Below are 20969 nucleotides of genomic sequence, written 5' to 3' on the forward strand. Positions count from 1 at the left end.
GAGTAGATTCCGGGTTGTGTTGTGCCGGCTGGAGGGGTTCCTAACATTATAACCGGCCCAAAAAACAGACATTCCGGAGACGAAGTTTAGATGGAAGGAAGTGGAACTTAACCGTCTCCGGCGCAAGCCCTAGCGGGTCATGTGGAATCCCTGTACCAAATGATCCAGGGATTGTCTGAGCGTTTGTCCACACAAGAAGAAGCTGCGAAATCTTCACAACCCACTCCGAGTTCCGTCTGCGAACCTAAGATGAATTTACCGGATCGCTTCCCCGGAAATAGATCCCTGTTCCGGAATTTCAGGGAGAGCTGCAAGCTTTATTTCTGGTTGAGACCCCGCTCCTCCGGTTCAGAGCAACAAAGAGTCGGGATTATCATTTCCCTCTTACAGGGTGACCCCCAGTCTTGGGCCTTTTCCTTGCCGCAGATCAGTCCTGCCATCCAGTCAGTAGATGCTTTCTTCGAGGCTTGGGTCTACTGTATGACGACCCGGATCGAATGGCCTCCGCTGAAGCTCATCTACGGGCCTTGAAACAAGGCCGGCGGTTGGCAGAGGAATACTGCGTGGAATTTCGTAGATGGTCACCTGATAGTGGATGGAATGACCCTGCCTTACGCAGTCAGTTTCGTTTAGGCCTGTCAGAACAAATCAAAGACTCTTTGGTGCAATATCTGTCTCCTACCTCATTGGAGGATCTGATGCACCTCTCCATTAAAATTGACAGAAGAATTAAAGAGCGAAAAACTGAAAAAGAGGCATCTTCTCCTCCATCTGTTCTGATTCCTGTTTTCACGGATGATGAGGAGCCTATGCAATTAGGAGCATATCATCTCTCCTCTGAGGAAAGAGACAGGAGACGTTCGCAAGGTCTATGTCTCTACTGTGGCACAAAAGGCCACTTCTCCCGTTCCTGCCCAAATAAGTCGGGAAAAGACCATGCCTAGGGAATGAGGGGAAAGTTCACCTAGGTCTGCAAATTATCTCCCCGAAAAATGCTGTATTAATCCCTGCACAGCTCACCTTCAGTGCTCGCTCCGTGGACCTGTCGGCTTTCATTGATAGTGGAGCTGCAGGCAACTTCCTTGATATCAGGTTTGCCTGCTCTGCCGGAATTCCGATGGTAAAACTCAAATCTGCTATTACTGTCTGTGGCTTAGACGGAAGTCCGTTGCCTGGTGGCAAGATTTCCTGGGAGACCCTGCCACTACAGTTGAAGATTGGAGCTCTCCATTCTGAGTCAATCACCTTCTTCCTGATCGATTGTTCGTCGGTTCCCTTGATCTTGGGCCACCCATGGCTCTCCCATCATAACCCTGTCATGGACTGGATGAAAGGAGAGATTGTTCAGTGGAGTTCTTATTGCACACAGTCTTGCTTGTCACTGCCTCTGCGTATGGTTCAGTCTATTCCGGAGCAGCTTCCCGCACAATATCATGAATTCTGGGATGTGTTCTCCAAGAAGGCTGCTGATACCTTACCACCGCACCGTGACTTTGACTGTGCCATCAAGCTTATTCCTGGTTCCAAGTTACCTAAGGGTCATCTGTATTCCCTCTCTGTTCCCGAGACCAAATCCATGCAGGAATACATCGATGAAAATCTGGAGAAAGGCTTTATCAGGCCATCTAAATCTCCTGTAGGAGCAGGATGCTTCTTTGTATCCAAAAAGGATGGAGGGCTAAGACCCTGTATAGATTACCGGGGATTGAATCTTATCACAATTAAGAACACCTATCCTCTCCCGCTCATTTCCGTACTTTTTGATCAATTGAGAGGGGCTACTGTCTTCACAAAAATCGACCTTCGTGGAGCGTATAATCTCATTCATATCAAGGAAGGAGGAGATGAGTGGAAGACGGCATTCAATAGGCACTCTGGCCACTACGAGTATCTGGTCATGCCGTTTGGCCTTAGCAATGCACCTGCAGTGTTCCAGGACTTGATCAATGAAGTTCTTCGGAATTCCTTGGTTGTTTCGTGGTCGTCTATTTAGATGATATCCTCATCTATTCCAGATCTTTGCCCGCCCATCAGACTCACGTCAAACAAGTTCTACAAAAATTGCGAGAGAACCACCTTTACGCTAAGCTGGAAAGTGTGAGTTCGAGGTGCAGAGGGTATCCTTTTTAGGCTATGTAATCTCTTCTGAGGGATTCTCCATGGATCCAGCTAAGGTCCAGGCTATTTTGGATTGGGTGCAACCCAACAATATTAAGGCGGTGCAGAGGTTCCTGGGCTTCTCCAATTATTATAGGAGATTCATTCACAACTTTGCTGACATTGTGGCTCCCATTGTCGCTCTGACCCGTAAAGGAATGGATCCAACTAATTGGTCGTCCCAAGCAGTAGCCTCATTCGAAAGCCTGAAAAAGGCCTTTGTCTCCGCTCAAGTCCATAGACATCCAGATCCAGCTAGGACATTTGTTCTTGAGGTCGACGCCTCGGACATCAGTGCCGGTGCCATCCTATCGCAGAAGGATCCTCATACTAATCGTCTGCACCCATGTGCTTATTTTTCCCGTCAGTTCTCTTCAGCGGAAGCCAACTATGATGTCGGTAATAGAGAACTATTGGCAATTAAATGGGCCTTCGAGGAGTGGCGGCATTGGTTGGAGGGCGCTTCACATCAGATCTCTGTCATTACCGACCACAAGAACTTACAATATATACAGTCAGCCAAACGTTTAAATCCCAGACAGGCCCGATGGGCGTTATTCTTTACCCGGTTTAATTTCCTGATCACCTACCGACCAGGTTCAAAAAATGTCCGGGCAGATGCCCTGTCCAGAAGTTTCTCGGCACACCACGTTTCAGTCACTATCCCAGAGCCGATTATTCCTCCTTCTGTAATCCATGCCGGGTTAACCCAAGATCTGAGTATCACACTTCAGAGATTCCAGAAATTACCCCCTGGATACTACTCCGGAGCGATGTCTCTTTGTTCCAGTCCATCTAAGGAAGGCGGTTATTGCAGAGGCGCATAACAGTAGGGTTGCAGGACACCCTGGAATTTTCAAGACGTCAGAAATCCTTTCCCGTACAGTCTGGTGGCCATCTATGTCTGCTGACGTCAAGAGTCATGTCCTCTCATGTGAGGTTTGTGCCAGAAACAAAGTTCCTAGGATCCGCCCAGTAGGCCAGTTAGTTCCTTTGGCACCACCTGCAAAACCATGGACCCACTTGTCCATGGACTTTATCGTGGATCTACCACCTTCTGCAGGACACAATACCATTTGGGTCGTGGTAGACCGGTTCAGCAAGATGTCACATTTCGTTCCCTTAACCAGACTGCCTACTGCTCGGGATTTGGCCGTCTTATTCATTCAACATATTTTCCGGCTCCATGGACTCCCTACTGACATCATTTCCAATCGGGGTTCTCAGTTCATAGCGCAATTCTGGAGATCTTTCTGTACCCTTCTCGGAATCAAGGTTAGTTTATCATCCGCATACCACCCTCAGTCAAATGGGCAAACCGAAAGGGTTAACCAGTCCTTAGAGAAGTTTTTACGATGCTACACATCGGAGTTACATGATAATTGGTCTTCCTTGTTACCCTGGGTGGAATTTGCCTGTAACAATTCCTGTCATTCATCTACTAAAACTTCTCCATTTTTCTGCAATTATGGTTTTCATCCCAGATCTAACTCCTTGTATTCGCTCAACCCAGTTGGTGTCCAGGAGATCCGTTCCACTGCAAGAGATCTCAGAGTTATCTGAAAGAAAGTACAGGCATCTCTGAAACAAGCTTCATTTGTCGCAAAAAAAAATTCGGATCGCCACCGTACCATCTGCTCCTTCAAGGTGGGCCAGAGAGTGTGGCTGTCTACAAAAAACATTAAGCTCAGACAGCCTTGCAAAAAGTTGGGCCCTAAGTTCATCAGTCCGTTCCTTATCATCAAGCAGGTGAATTCTGTCGCATTTAGGTTAAGAATTCCGGGCTCGTTGAGAATTCCCAACACATTTCACTGTTCTCTATTGAAGCCGGTATTATATCCTACTCAAATCTAGTCTTCAAATTTGCCTGAGAGAAATTCAAACAGATCACCAAGATACGTTGTTCAGAAGATCTTGGATTCCAAAAAAGTGCAAGGTCAGGTGCACTTCCTAGTGCAGTGGAGGAATCGTGGGTTAGAAGAACGGTCTTGGATTCCACAGAGACAACTCCATGCTCCTAAACAATTGAAGGAGTACTTCAAAAAATTTCCAAGGAAACCTGGATGTCGGGGTTCCTTAACCCCTCCTCAAGGGGGGGTACTGTCACGGCGGTACTCACAGCCGCCGTGGCTCGCTTCCTGTCGGCCCCAGCGTCCCGGCCGTCACCATGACGACCGGGACGTCACTTCCCCTTCCTACCCAGCCGTCGCCAAGGCAACGGCCGGACGCCTGTCAGGTAGCGCTGCGTCCCGGGGGTGTTGGAAGCCGGGCGCATGCGCGAAAAAGGACACAGCCTGTGGGCTAATTAAAGGAGACTGATAATTACAGGCATTAGCCTGCATCTGTGTTAATCTATCAGGGACCAGCCCTGATTGGTCTGGAGCCATATGGCTCATTAGTCTGCAGGGGTGCATGTAAGTTCTTATTGGGCCAGCTGTGTATTTAAGGCAATGAGGTCTGCTGCCTCATTGCCGGTTATAGCTTCTGTGTTCCAGTCTGCTGACCTGCTTGTTCCTGCTCTAGTCTTCTGAGACCACGTCTGATTTACCGTGTATGACCTTTGGCTTTGAACTGACTTCGCTTGTGTATCCTGTGACCCTGATCCCTGGCCTGTTTATCGTTTCTGCTATCCGCCTGTGACCCCTGACTTCAGCTTGTTTACTGATACCGCTGTCTGCTGCCGGCCCTTGACCTCTGCGTGGACCTTACTCCGCTTGCCTGGGTTCTCCCCAGCCGGTACACACTTCACGACCCTCTGTCAGTCTGCAGCCCAGCCTGTCCCACACCATCAGGGGCTCCAGTGAACACCTGACTGGCAGAGTAGATTCCGGGTTGTGTTGTGCCGGCTGGAGGGGTTCCTAACACTTGTACAACCCGTACTAAGATACTTTTACCCCATACTGTTTGTTCTGCTGCATGGGCGTGGCCATCTTGGATGCAGTCAAGTGATCATTCCAGACCAACCAGATTCAGTAGCTGTGATCACATGAACTGATCAGCCAATAGTTGTTTGGGACACCCTATTTAAACCTGCTGCTGTGATCTGTTCATTGCCAGAACAACACACTTCTCTCCAGAGGATAGTTCTTGGCTCCAGGTTCCAGTGTTCCTGCCTGCATTACAAAGTGCAGTGTTCCTGTCAGTATTACAAAGTGCAGTGTTCCTGTCTGCATTTCTAAGTGCAGTGTTCCTGTCTGCATTCCTAAGTGCAGTGTTCCTGTATGCTTTCCTAAGTGCAGTGTTCCTGTCTGCATTTCTAAGTGCAGTGTTCCTGTCAGCATTACAAAGTGCAGTGTTCCTGTCTGCATTTCTAAGTGCAGTGTTCCTGTCTGCATTTCTAAGTGCAGTGTTCCTGTCTGTATTACAAAGTGCAGTGTTCCTGTCTGCATTACTAAGTGCAGTGTTCCTGTCTGCATTACTAAGTGCAATGTTCCTGTCTGCATTACTAAGTGCAGTGTACTTCTTCTAGATTCCCACTTCGACCACTGCCACTAGTAGAAGTAGTATGACAGTAATAATGACCAGTGGAGTCTAGTATGCCAGGAATAATTCCCATTATATGCCAATACTAATGGCCAGTCTTATGTAATATGCAAGTACTAATGCATAAATTATGTAATATTAGAATCAAGGGTGTTCCAAACCCTAACTCTGCTTGAAGAGGATATGGGGCCATCTTTCTCCACCCTTGTCGTTGACAAAGCAGTGGCCACAGGAGGAGATTTAGTAGTGGAAGAGAAAGTAACCTCTGCTGTATGTATTCCTCACATAGTGAATGTGTTCCTCACATATAATAATTACAGGAAACAGGAAATGGTGTCACCCTGTGCTGCCTCCTGCAATCACTCGAGGAATGAAGTGGTATCTGGCACTATAGAGGGGACGCAACAAAGTATGTAGAGGCTCAGAGATGAAGGATGAACCTTGTCCCTTCCAATGCTGGAATTATGCTACCTGAGAAGTTCTAACATTGCCTTTTGGTAGGAATATCCCTATGCCCAATATATATTAGCATGCCAGTAATAATGTCTAGTAGAACATAATATGTAATAATTATTATTGCCAAGTAGAGTGTAATGTCCTGCAGCACTTGTTCCCCCATAGTCACTACCATCTGTATTTTGCCCTGCAATGCTTCCATCCCCTATTGACATTGCCTCTTCCTCTGTCTATGCTGGCACCCAATGGAAGATGTCACATGAAACCAGAGCCCACTCTGCCACCTTCTACTTGGTCCATTTTATGGACAAGTGAGATTAAGGGTCGCCAGTGTAATAATATCAGCTTCTCAGAATCAGTAACTGTGACTTCGGCCAGTCACATATAACAAGTTGCTGTAAATGTAACTGGGTTGTGACAGGTTACATACTAATATTGACAGCTGTGTAGTAGGGCAGTCTTCGCTCATGATGGGTACACAAGCTTGGGGAAAAAACTCCCCTGATTGCCTTACTATTCTGCTCCTTTTGCAAGGTACTTTTGGGAGAAGCCAGCTGAGACTTATTCATTAGCCTCAAGAACCCATTTTAAAAAGCTGCGCAAAACTCTTCACTCATTGCTCAGTAAGAATGGATCTAGTTTGTCACAAATGAGGAAATGGTAGATGGTAGCAGAGGAGGTTCCCTAGGATCTTATAGTGGTGATTTATTTTAAAAGGACCTACACCAAAAAATATTATTTGTAATGACGCATATCCAGGATCATTCCAACCATGAGGCTAGCTAGGAACAGGCTTCCCACAATTTTGAAATAATATCAGGACAGCTATGAAATAGAAGTTTGCCTAGGCCATAAAATATACAACAGCTGGCCTTCTGAGACCATCACTGCTTCATAGGTGAGGGGGAATTTAGGACATAGTGATTATAACATGGAAACATTTGGCCTACGTTTTGATAAAACATTTTGTGACCTATAGATTGTAAGCTTGCAAGCCGAGTCTTCTTACTTCTCTGTCTGTTTGTTAATATTCTCAAATGTGAAACACTGTGAGTTAATAATAAATGGAGCTACAAAAGCTGTGAATTTTAGAAGAACAATGTTTAATCAGCTCAGAGAAGCATTGAAGCTTATAGACAGGGAAAGCATACTTTTGATTAAAAGCAGAGTCCAAATGGGACATTTTAAAAAAACATATTTTAAATAAATCTATTATAAGTACATATACCTTATGGTAACAAAATTTCAAGAAATAAAAGGCTTGCAATACTTAAAAAAAAGACAGTTTGGGAGGAAACAAACAAAATATAAAGTCCCAGCAGAACACACATATTTTTTCCCCATGAAATACATTTATCAGGATGTTATTAATGTTTACTGTACATAACATGCATTTTTACAGCTACACTTAATTTTTTCATGTAGGACACAAATACTAGATAGCTTTATTTTACACTGACATTTTAAGTTGTTCTAGGACATGCTTTACCCCAATTATAAATCTTTCCCCACATTTTAAATTTACCTCCCCCTCTAATGCAACATGGTTTTGCCAAGGTGAAAAGTTACTAATTTGTTTGCTTTACTTTCCGTAATGATTCAGGCCCAATATGTTCAAATATGTTTAACCGCCCTCCCGGTCTTCTCCAAGAACCGCCGCAAGGCAGGGTGGGTTTTGCTGCCAGAGAACCGCAGGTCGCGGCCCCCAGGTTAGCCTACTGACGTAAGGAGAGAGTTCTATGAGATGGACAGGCAGAGGCATGGACAGGTCTACAGGGAACTGATAACCAGGTTCACTAACCGTATATCTGGACGGTAGCAGCCTGGAGTGGAAGCTGGTTGGTACGTAGGAATCAATCCACAGTGTAGCACCAGGGGTGAGGCAGAAGAGTTGTCAGGAATACAGCCGGTTCGGTACACAGGAATCAGTCCAATATGCGGTACCAGGATTTAGGCAGAAGGGTAGCCAGGGACACAGCCGGATCGGTACACAGGAGTCAGTCCAATATGCGGTACCAAGGGTGAGGCAGGAGAGTAGTCTGGGATACAGCCGGTCCGGTACACAGAAGTCTGTCCAATATGCAGTACCAGGGTTGAAGCAGGAGAGTAGTCAGGAATGCAGCCGGTTCGGTACACAGGAGTCTGGAGTAGCAAGGAGAAAGCACAAGGAAGATAGGAGCACAGGGAATGCAGCCAGATGCAGGTAACACGTTGCTCTGATACAGACAGTGTGTCAGAGCAGGGCTGAAGTAGGATTTGAATTCCCCGCCCAGAGATCAGCTGACCTCCGCTGGGACCTACCCGGAAGTGCGGCGGTACGAAGCGGGGGATCGGCGCTGAAACAGGTAAGCGCCGTGACAGTACCCCCCCCCCCCATTAAGGATGGCCACCGGACAGCCTGTAAGGTTTCTGAGGGAATTTGGCATTTAACCTCTTTAATAATATAGGAGCATGTAGATCACGTGCCGGGATCCATGAACACTCCTCTGGTCCGTAACCTTTCCAATCAACCAGAAATTGTAAGGAACCTCTGGAGATGCGGGAGTTCAGAATTTCCTTGACCTCGAATTCATGATCTTGCGTAGAGATGGTGGCAGGAGGTCTTTTGGAAGAGGAAAATCTATTAATGACAATTGGCTTGAGGAGGGAAATGTGAAACACGTTGGGAATGCTTAAGGTAGGAGGCAATTTTAATCTGAAAGCTACTGGATTGATAACTTCCAAGATCTTGAAAGGTCCAATGAAACAGGGAGCGAATTTCCTAGAAGGAACCAACAGGCGAAGGTTCCGCGTAGACAGCCATACCTTATCGCCAGGAGAGAGTAATGGAGAAGGTCTTCTTCTCTTATCAAACGCCTTCTTACTGATAGCAGTGGTGTGAAGCAAGCTATGTCTGATCATATCCCACCTGGGAGAAAAGTCTGACCACAGGGAATCTACAGCAGGAATTCCGGATGTAGACAGATCATTAAAAGGAGGAACTCTTGGATGAAATCCTTGGAGAGCAGAAAAGAGAGAGACTGAGGTAGAGTCATGAGAATTATTATTGTGAGCAAATTCTGCCCAAGGTAACAAATCGGCCCAGTCGTCATGTTTAGCTGAAATGAAGCATCTGAGGAATTTTTCAAGCTCTTGATTAGTCCTCTCCGTGAGACCATTACTTTGGGGGTGGTATGCAGAGGAAAAATTTAACTTAATTCCACAAACACGAGAAAAGTCTCTTTAAAATCTTGCGACAAACTGAGTTCCGTGGTCTGAAACGATGACCTCTGGGCAACCATGGAGGTGGAATATTTCTTTTATAAAAAGTTGTGCCAGAACAGGAGCAGATGGAAGGCCTTTTAAAGGTACGAAATGAGCAGCCCGAGAAAATCGGTCTGTGACTACCCAAACCACGGAGAAACCTCTTGAAGGGGGTAAATCAGTGATAAAGTCCATGGAGAGATGACTCCATGGACGATCCGGGATGGGCAAAGACTGTAATAACCCATAGGGAGCTTGTCGAGGAACCTTGTTCTGGGCACAGGTGGAACATGCTGTAACAAACTAACGAACGTCAGAGTGGATAGATGGCCACCAATAATTACGGGAGATGAAATCCAAAGTCTTCTTAATCCCCGCATGACCAGAGAACCGAGAGACGTGAGCCCACCTGAGGAGTCTGGACCGAAGACGAGGAGAAACAAAGGTCTTCCCATGAGGAATCACTAGATGAGCGGGGGTGGTGGCCAGTATACATTTCGGACCCAAGATGGGTCTAGGAATATTCTCTACAGCATCCATGGCATCAAAGGATGGCGAAAGGGCATCCGCTTTCTTATTCTTAGAACCTGGTCTAAAGGTGATGATCATATCAAAACGGGAGAAGAACAAGGACCATCTGGCCTGTCGAGGGTTTAAGCAAGAAGCAGTTTGCAAATATAAAAGGTTCTTGTGATCTGTAAAAATCGGGATAGGAAACCTGGCTCCTTCCAAATGATGTCTCCACGCTTCTAAGGCTAATTTGATGGCAAGGAGTTCCCTATCCCCAATGCCATAATTCTTCTCTGCAACAGAAAGTTTACGGGAAAAGAAGCCACAAGGAGACAATCTACCAGAGGAGTCCTTCTGTGACAAGATAGCCCCCACTCCAACAGAGGATGCATCGACCTCAAGGTAAAAAGGAAAGGTAGGATCCGGTTGATGAAGAATAGGAGCTGACGTGAAGGCTTTCTTTAGGGAAGAAAAGGCCTTTTCTGCCTCAAGAGGCCAAAGTTTCGTATTGATAGCTTTCTTAGTTAGTGCAGTAATGGGTGCGATCACTGAAGAAAAGCCTTTGATAAAATGCCGATAATAATTGGCAAAGCCTATGAAACGCTGGATCGCTTTCAGTCCTATCAGCTGAGGCCATTCAGAAACCGCCTTTACTTTCTCAGGATCCATGCGTAGCCCAGAACCAGAGATCACGTGTCCAAGAAAGGGAAGATGGTCCTTCTCGAAGATACATTTATCCAGATTACAGAACAGATGATATAAACGAAGACGTTCAAGCACCAGGGAAACATGATGGCGATGGAGAACGATGTCAGGAGAGAATATCAGGATATCATCCAGGTAAATCACCACGAACTGGTAAAGAAAATCTTGAAAAATTTCGTTGATGAAGTTTTGAAACACTGCGGGGGTATTACATAACCCAAAGGGCATAACTAAATATTCAAAGTGTCCATCGTGGGTGTTGAACGCAGTTTTCCATTCATCCCCTTGCTTGATACGGATCAAATTGTAGGCACCCTTAAGATCTAGTTTGGAAAATATAGCAGCCCCCTTAATTCTATCGAACAGTTCCGAGATCAATAGTAAGGGGTACTTGTTTTTCACAGTAATGGCATTCAGCCCACGATAATCTATACAAGGACGTAGACCCCCGTCTTTTTTTTTAGCAAAGAAAAAGCCGGCCCCTGCAGGGGAGGAGGATTTCCGAATAAAGCCCTTCTTACATTTTCTTCTATGCACTGAGACATGGAGTTGGATTCCGGCAATGACAATGAAAAAACACGTCCTCTAGGTGGTATTTTGTCTGGTAACAGCTCAATAGTACAATCTCAAGGTCTATGAGGAGGTAGCTTGGAGGCCTCCTTTTCGCAGAACACATCCGAAAACGAACGGTATTGAGGAGGAATGCCAGTGGACGTAAGTAGTGAAGGAGGGTCATTATTGGTGAGCCTATTGATCCTGGGAAGGCAGTGAGAATGACAAGCCGAGCCCCAGGCAAGAACCTTTGGCCTGTGCCAGTCTAATGTGGGAGAGTGAAGTTGGAGCCAAGGAAGACCAAGAATAAGAGGATTAATAGCCTCTGGGATAACTAACAAGGAAATAGATTCAGTATGCAGGGCTCCTATGCGGAGAGAGAGATTGATGGTGCGTTTCTTGAGCGATCCTCCAGTAATGCGATTTCCATCGATGGCTGTGATGGCAATCGGGGGATCCAAGGGAAGGGTGGGTAAGGACAACCTCTCCACTATATCGGCTCTTATGAAGTTCCCTGCTGCTCCGGAATCAATGAGTGCTGGAAGAGAAAGCTGCTTGTCAAATGATTGTAAAAGAACCTGGATAGAAAAGCTAGCATCAACAGGAGAGGAAATACGTACACCTAACTTGGCCTCTCCACCGTCAGCTAGGCTCGGTCGTTTCCCGGACATTTAACACAATTGTTTAACAAATGACCAGGTTTCTCCGCAATAAAGACATAGACGGTTTTTGAATCGCCTCTCCCTCTCTTCCTGAGAGAGACGAGCTCTTCCCAACTGCATTGGCTCCTCCTCAGACACCACCGGACTCTGAAAACGTGGGACCAGACGTAATGGAGAACGACGGGAACTCTCCTTCTCCTGAGAGCGTTCACGGAATCTAATGTCAATCTGGTTACATAGGGAAACCAAAGCGTCCAGAGAAGTTGGGAGCTCTCGACCTGCCAGTTCGTCTTTGATGCGGTCGGTCAATCCCTGCCAGAAGGTAGCTACCAGAGCTTCATTATTCCAGCGTAGCTCGGCCACCATGGCACGAAATTGAAGAGCGTACTGGCCTATGGTAAGAGAGCCTTGGCACAGACGAAGGATGCCAGAAGCAGCGCTAGAGACACGTCCGGGTTCATCAAAGATATGTCTGAAGGTCTCCAGGAAGGTGGTACAGTTATGTAGTGAAGGATTATTGTGCTTCCAAAGAGGAGATGCCCAGGCAAGAGCCTGACCGGACAGCAAAGAGATAATGTATGCTACTTTAGTTTTCTCCATAGGGAAGTTCGCTGGCTGAAGTTCGAACTGAATAGCACACTGATTTAAAAATCCACGGCATGCCTTGGGATCCCTATCAAATTTTGGGGGATTAGGGATACGAAGTTGAGATATTGCCAGGAGAGGAGCGGAAGCACTCCCCTGGGAAGGAGCAGGTTGAGGAGGAGTTGGTGGAGGGTCAGGTGCAGCTGCCTGGATTGCCTGAGCTGAATGTTCTGAAGTGTATCCAGACGAGCAGACATGCTCTGAAGAAACTGAAGTAACTGTGCCTGGTTCTTCTCCTGTTCTTCTACCCGGACAGCTAAGTGTTCCAATAACTCCCTAGTGGAGGGGTTCCTGGATCCGTCCATCAGATATTTATGTGGGTCAGAGCAAACTGTTAGGTTTCTAGGTTACCTTAGTCAGTATTTACGCCGGCCTCCCTAGGTCGCGGAGTCTAACGGCCCTCCCGATCTTCTCCAAGAACCGCCGCAAGGCAGGGTGGGTTTTGCTGCCGGAGAACCGCAGGTCGCGGCCCCCAGGTTAGCCTACTGACGTAAGGAGAGAGTTCTATGAGATAGACAGACAGAGGCACGGACAGGTCTACAGGGAACTGATAACCAGGTTCACTAACCATATATCTGGAAGGTAGCAGCCTGGAGTGGAAGCTGGTTGGTACGTAGGAATCAATCCACAGTGTAGCACCAGGGGTGAGGCAGAAGAGTAGTCAGGAATACAGCCGGTTTGGTACACAGGAATCAGTCCAATATGCGGTACCAGGATTTAGGCAGAAGGGTAGCCAGGGACACAGCCGGATCGGTACACAGGAATCAGTCCAATATGCGGTACCAAGGGTGAGGCAGGAGAGTAGTCTGGGATACAGCCGGTTCGGTACACAGAAGTCTGTCCACAGACAGTGTGTCAGAGCAGGGCTGAAGTAGGATTTGAATTCCCCGCCCAGAGATCAGCTGACCTCCGCCGGGACCTACCCGGAAGTGCGGTGGTACGGAGCAGGGGATCGACGCTGAAACAGGTAAGCGCCGTGACACAGTAATACTGGCAGTCTAGCCTGATGTGGTACCCAAGGAAGTTTGACAATTGATCTAATTCTGTGTTATTTAGGTTAAGAACCTTTGAAAGAGTAGCAACATGCTTTCGAAGATTCATACAAGACAGTGGTGGGGATTCTTAGCTCCACATTCCTGAGAAAAAAAGTGTATGTAATAAGAGCCTGTCAAATGTGACAACATAGCTGGTATGGCAAGCATGCAGATATTTTCAGCAGCCACTTTACATACCTCACACTTCTCTGCAATAACTTCCATGGCCCTTAGTATTGCTGGTGTCAGCAGGATTGGAAATTTTGTGCCTCAAAACTTCTGAAGTGTCTGCAGAGCGGCTTTTTAAGTTCGGGAAGTAATAGGGCAAAATCTTCGTAGAGATCAAAAGTATCTCTAGAAGAAAAGGTAGTTGACAGCATCTTGGAAACTTCTCTTCCTCATTTAAATAAGTTCACCATAAGTATCACCATTTTAACTCATAGATCTTCTTTGATTTGCATGTATTTTCCAATGCTGCATTGCAGCTCGCCATCATTGCTTGGCATTCCACAATGCTCAAAATCTTTTCTTGTCTGACCTTCAGTGCCACTGAAAAAGTCTTAAATGTACTGGTCTCATCGTCGCAGCCAGCTAGCAGCTTCATAGTATTTACTATATACATGAAAGTTTGATGGAATGGTAAAGTCTCCCATTCTCTCCAAAGGGCTAGCTCTTTTGCCATATAACAGTAGCCTTTCTATTTCTCGATGCTTCTGATGGATGTACTTGTGTTTGTCGACAATTGATCCGACCCATTTGTACAGATGCTGCCCAATCTGCATGATGCATTTTATCATTTTTAAGAGTGAATAATATGTAATCTTGGGTCATGTCACACAAAAGCTTCCTAAAGCATCCTGTGATGTCAGATGAAACAAGCTGAGCAAAGGCACACAGAGACTGGCCTTGCCAGGGTTAAGTTTGTCACACCTTTCGTTTAGGTATTTTCTTGCAAACAAGCCTTGGCAAACAGTATGAAACCTTTGGGAATAATGACTTTTCTGGTTGTTTGCATGGAATCATAATACTGTGTCCTTATTACCTCGGAAATGTGGGCAAAGTTGCCTCTATTCCAAAGAGGTTTAAGTTGGATGCAACTTTCATTCCAACGCTTGGGAATTTAATGGCCCAAGAAACTTCAGTTTCATTATAGTGAACATGCTCGATATGCCGTGCTGCTTTCTGTTATACGCTCTAGATCCATCGCTTTTTTTTGGAAACTGTTTGGATGGATGCTGCATAGGCTTTCTGTGTTTAAAACACCTCTGACATTTTTACAGAGAGAAAGACATATTTATGTGGAGTTCCGAGATTTATGCATACTTTGCTGTATATATTACTATGTATCATAGGTTCCTGTGCTGAGTCTTCGTTTTATAAATATCTTTAATTCAGAATTGGGAGATTTTTATTTTGTTCTGCTACTCCGCAATGGTACATCACTACTGCTATTGCTGGTGTCTGAACCATTGTCTTCAGAAGGATCAGGGATACACTCATCTCCATTGCTTTCCATGCTATAATCGTAGCTGCCTCCACTGGGCTGTGTCATATCCCATTCTCCCTACCTTCCTTTTGGCAGGAGAAGGCTGTGATATTATCTCTGATTGATGTTAGGTGTAAAAAAGGTGGGATAGCTGCCATCCGCTTTTCTTCCGGTGCACATGGTGGGTGGAGTGCACACACATTTCCCTGCATGAAACACACACACTTTTTGTCTGTTAAAAGTGACTTTTTGGGACATGCCAGATTTTGGTGCTGGGTATATTAGTAAAGTCTCCTCCATCCATTAGTATTAGTCAGTTTCATGGGGACCTAATTTTTTGTATCTACTATGGCTGAGGCCCCCTTTAGGGTACCCATTAATATAGGAATACAAGTACACATAAACACACATATGTATATATATGTACACACACACACACACACACCTGAAAAAAAAAAAGTCAGTTGTACTACAACCGTCTGTGAACGTCATGTGCAGCAGCACCCATAGTTCAATAAATAAATAAATAAATTTTATCTTGTGTATGAAAGCCATTGCTGGTTCCTCTATGGAGAGGTTTGACTACCTCTGGATCAACACAGTTAGACTATATGAAGTTTATTACAACTTTACTATCTAATTAGGAAAATTTTTGTCAGGATTCCCATTATGAAGACCACGGAAAGTAATGTTAAACACAGGTCACGCAGGTAAAAATGAGATGCAGTAAATGATAAGGTAGCTAACACAAGTCCACAGAAACAGTTGAAACAGGATCCCAGGATTGCAAAGTTAACTGAGGAACAGGAGTACTAGAAACCTGGCACAACAGGTTAGCTGCAGGTACAGGTTTGTCAGAATAAGAATGCATTGCTGAGGAGCTGGAGACCAGGCAAAACAGGATAACTGCAGGTACAGGTTGTTTAGTACCGGAGTCTGCACCAGAGTACAGAACAGGAATCCGCCGTAGCAACACTCTGGAACTGTTTGTGGGAACTCAACCCCGGCACCTGTAACCAGGCACATGGAACTGGAACCCAATACTAGGAACTCAGAATGTGTAACACACGGAAACTCAGAACAGAATGAGCTGGAACTGGAGACAGGAACTCAGAACCATGACTAGGAATAGAGAACTCAGGACTGTAAGACAGCCACAGACCTGTAACCCACACACAGATACACAGACCAGTCTTTTAAAGGCTAGACACAGGTGATTAAGATCCAGGAGTTATGATGAAGCCCTAACCCTTTGCAGGCAGGATCAGGTGAATACAGTGCAGCATCTAGAGAGGAGATACTGAACTGCAGCCTGAGGCAGATCGTGACAATTGTGTGCTATTTTGTTGGATTCAACAGTTTAATATGAGACAATGAATTGAAGTAGAGGACCTTTCACTAGGAAGACATTGCATGCTCATAAGTTGTCTTTCAACACACGTCTCTTTCCTCTATGTCAGCCCTCCCAATGGTCAGATGCTAACAAAGAGGATGAGGACAGGGGAAGCATACGGAAGATAATGCTGCCCAGAAAAAAAAAACACATTCCCTATGGCAATGGTCTACTTTATAGTAATCTGAATTGTTTTCCTTTAGATTTTAAGCATATGTAATTAGGGTTCTCACTCCTTTACTATCTTTATCATATCTCCCAAGTGTCCTGATTTAGGTTGGACATTTCTGATTTCTATGACCTGTCCCGTTGACTCCACCCAATTGCCGGATTGCTGCGAGGTTTTCCTTGCTCACAGCTGCACTACACCGACGGGGTGTATTATGGGGAGATGACGGTGGTTGAGAAGGAAATGTGGGACTTGGAACACCACATTGCAACGCAACCATGTCCCCATAGAACAGGGTATGGTCTTGCCTGGATTTCAAAACACAGAATGTTGAGTTGTATGCTTCTTGTTTGTGTACAAGTTAAACTGATGTAATTTGAATAATGAACTGTATGCACTAGTGGGTTAGTAGAGCACTGCAGGACAGAAGTCATTAATAATAATACCTACGAAGAAAAACGAAGGAATAGGGCACCTAATAGTGTAATGTTTGGGATATAAATCGAAATAGGTGATATTAGTTATATGTACCGAATATGTAGGATAGTAAGGCATGACTGTAATGTGGTCCAAGGCTTCCACACCTTTAGCTTGATGGGTTCCAGGGCATGTGGTAAGAAAGGCAGAAAAACAACCAGAGATAGTGTAGTACAGTTTCAAAAATGTGTCAGACAGAGTTGTTCTTTAGAGTTTAGGGGATAAATTTATCAAGTTGCGGGTTTGAAAAAGTGGAGATGTTGCCTATAGCAGAGCTAAAGGTGTGGAAGCCTTGGACCACATTACAGACGTGCCTTACTATACTACATATTCGGTACGCATAACTAATATCACCTATATATTCAGATTTACATCCCAAATACTACACCATTATGTGCCCTATTCCTTCGTTTTTCTTCGTAGGTATTATTATTATTATTGACTTCTGAAATTTAGTTCCGGAATTAGCACCCGGTATATACCCGGCATATTGGAGGTTGGCAGCCGCCTGTATACCAGGAAGTGTTTAAAGTTGCAGGACTTGAACTATTTATTACAATACAAAATTAGGGGGAGTGCCACATTGTATCTGTATTTTTTTCAATAATAATACATTTGGGAAACCCCAATCATGTTGCTATCATGTTACCACAGTTTCAAACATTTTTCACATAATACAAATATAATATCATTTTTTAGTATGTAAACCGGGTTATTAGATCACATGTGATGCTTTAGAAATTATTTGGCTTTTATATATTTATTTATTATTGTGTTCTGTAGGTTATGATATTTTGTGTATAGTTATAAAGAAATGATACATTTTCCACAACTAACAAAATACTATATTTTACACTGCTTTATTGTGTTGTGTGTCTAAAATGAAATAATCCCTGAGGAAGTGCTGACTCCCACAAAATGCATAGGAAAAGTGTTTTTTTTACTTCACATTGGACTTTCTCCACAGTGAACAGAGGAGAGCCCCAATTACAATTTGCTTTCTGGATTATTGAGGCTGTGTCTTTACCTGGTCCCATGTGAGTGTAGTTTTGATTAGTAGTCTGAAATGAGAAACAGTATTGCACAATGTTTTAATATTTATTAAAGTAACAAAATTATACAGGTTCCTGTGTATTCAGAGAAAAAAAATTAATACACATTCACTCACTTTAAAAGGTACTAAGCCTTTCAATCAAATCTTTGATCGATACTTGTGGGAGTGAAAGGGGGTCTCCCTGCCGACTCATTAATTTTCACGAGGAAAATCAGACCCGTTCTCTTCCTTCTAAACTGGATTATTTGCATAACTGAATAGGCTAACTGCATACGGATGCTTTTCCAAGGCATTATTAACCTAGCTATGTCAGATGTAACTTTCTGAGACATGAAAACTGATTTGTTCTGTGAATGCTGCAAGTGTGCAAACTCCCATTGTCCAATAGATTGTAAGCTTGCAAGCAGGGCCTTCTCACATCTTTGTCTGTTTTACCCAGTTTGTTTATTAGTTTACTATGTTTGTCCCCAATTGTAAAGCGCTATGGAATATGTTGGCGCTATATAAATAAATGATGATGATGATGAAGTACTTTTGTGTCAGGAATTTAGTGCTATGATGCCTACTATGGCTAGAAAAACACAGCAGAGCAGAATAGTGTTCCCCATGCTAGTATCAGTGAGCATGCAAAGCGTCCACAAGCTGTTAGCTTTAGTTTGCATAGGGGTCATTTATCGATGGCGGGGAGTGAGCTGCGGTACTTAAGATGCAGAAAGATGCACCACTGCTATTCAAGAACACATAGCTGCCATATGATCCTTGGTGAAAAATAGTCTCTGCAACAAAACTCTTGTTTTGCTGCAAAAGGGACTGTCTCCATTGAAGAAACAGAGTTAACCTACTGCAAATCTCCAGATGTTTTGTCGCGCATGCGCAGAAAAGTCATCTCTGGCTTAAGAAGGGGAGGAGCATGCAGCCTGCGAAGAGGATCCTCTCCTGCGGGACCGCATTCCATTGGAAAATGTAACGCCATTCTCAGATGGCATTAAGTTTTTAGTACTAGATGAATTGATTCAGTTCACAATCCCCATGGAGCTCTAATGGGGACAGTGCTAAACAGCTGAAGGGTGCATAAGGCTGAAGAAAGCTCTGATTTCTCCAATGTAAACCCTTTGTTAAATAGGATGAAGCGGTGAAAGAGCCCTTTTCAGGCACTTTAGCAAAACCCCTTAATCTCAATGGGCTCCTTTTGCCTCCGGACTCAATTACAGCCACATAGACATCTTGGACCTCATTTAGAGTTGGACGCAAAGTCCGTGTAAGAAGTGTAGAAGTGGGAGTGTGCGCAGCTTGGTAGGGTATTACGAGTTGCAAGCAAACCCCAGTTGCGTCCCACTCTTAATACCTTATCGAGCTGTGAGCAGTTCCTGCAGATAGCTAACGTTTGCCACCTAATTCCTGCCGCACAGCTTTAGCCCTGTTTTGACGTGTGTTGCGTCTGCTCCTCAATGCGACTAGGATGCATTTACATGGTCACAATTCCGCGTTCATCATTCTCTCGTAGTGAGTCGCAAGCTGTCGCAAGTGTTAATTGCGTCCAAGATGCAGGCGGATTTGGAGATTTCTGCACATGCGTAGTGTTTTTTGGTTAGATTTGCCTAAATCGGACTTTGCATCCGACTCTAAATGAGGTCCCTTCTATCTAATATCTATTACATAATCAAATCTATCTCATATCTCTCTATTTAACTCATATATATTGTTGATATCTATCTATTTATATCATATCTATTGTTGATGCTGTCAGATATGTCTAGGAAAACACATCATAAGACAATAGTTTTCACTTGGGTAATATACATGAGCACTACATTGCAAAGGGTTCTTATGCCGTTAGTATAGGGGTCTTAATCTCACTGGGCCTTTGTACCTCTGGACATAATAGCACCCACAGAGGCGTATTCTATTTCATATCTATCTCAAGTCTTTTCATTTATATCTATCGATCTACCTAAAATCAATTGACCATCCATCGATCTAATCTTATATATTTATCTCGGATACGCAATCTAATCTGCCTCAGAGTCTCCTGTGAGTATAAGTAACATCCAAGCACTCAGTGGTGGAGGGGAGGGGCAAACAGGACACAGCAGCTCTTGAATTTCCTGTCTCTGAAGTTGTACACATAAAAATACTTCAGATGTTGAGAGAGGAAACTGTGAGAAGTCTGCTCACAGTCATACAGAGAAACCAGACTGTGTCACTGCTAGCTGAAGCGTTACCTGTGGTAAGACGTGAGGAGATATTATGCACTCTAGATATGTCTCTCTCACTTTTCTTTTTGTAGCTCATCTTACTTTTCTCAGTCTGTTTTCCCTGCTGATCTATCTTTCCTTCTTCTTCCGCTCCTTTCATGTTTTATGTTGTCATCATTCTCTTTCACTTGAACCCAGGGTGATTCTGTCAATGTAATTATCCTTTTCCTTCGTGCTCCCAATATATCTGTGTCTCTCACTTTCCTTTCCTATAATATCTACATCTTCTTTTGCTCATTAATGTCTGATATTTATTAGTATTGTGATACAGGTATAAGCTATACACTCTTTTACAGGCATTGCATTTCAATGTTGTTACTTCACTATCTTTACTTATTATAGGAAGTTCATAATTAATTTAATGCTGATCCACTCCCTTTTCTCTTATTCTACCTATATTTCTGTCATTTTCTCAAATTGAATTGTCATGGAGAAATACAGATCTCTGCAGACCATGTGGACAGGGTTGTTATACAAATACATGTGACACATTTTATTATGTAGTCTGTTTAGTAACATTTATATACCAAATACAAATATTTATAACATATGTAATTTCATTGGGATGGACTAGGAGAGTATAGCTTAAAATTAAACTTTATTACGAGTCTACATACATTTATTTATTTAGACTCATTTTTAGTTGTAAAATAGAACATTTGTGCTGTAATCACTTGTGATTGTCATT

General features: G+C 44.2%; 1 protein-coding gene across 2 annotated transcripts in view; it reads left to right on the top strand.

The window, feature by feature from the left end:
- The first annotated feature begins 20119 nt into the window (after nt 1–20119).
- The window catches only part of LOC142104196 (serine/threonine-protein kinase D1-like), a 126400-nt gene continuing 125550 nt past the window's right edge, over nt 20120–20969 (top strand). Inside the window, exon 1 of one of the 2 annotated variants that reach the window (XM_075188723.1) lies at nt 20120–20253. The gene's annotated coding sequence lies outside the window, so the exon portion shown is untranslated. The remainder of the gene's footprint in view (nt 20254–20969) is intronic. The other variant, XM_075188724.1, reaches the window with a different exon arrangement.

The sequence above is a fragment of the Mixophyes fleayi genome, chromosome 10, assembly GCF_038048845.1.
Source record: "Mixophyes fleayi isolate aMixFle1 chromosome 10, aMixFle1.hap1, whole genome shotgun sequence".
In the NCBI taxonomy this organism is placed as follows: Eukaryota; Metazoa; Chordata; class Amphibia; order Anura; family Limnodynastidae; genus Mixophyes; species Mixophyes fleayi.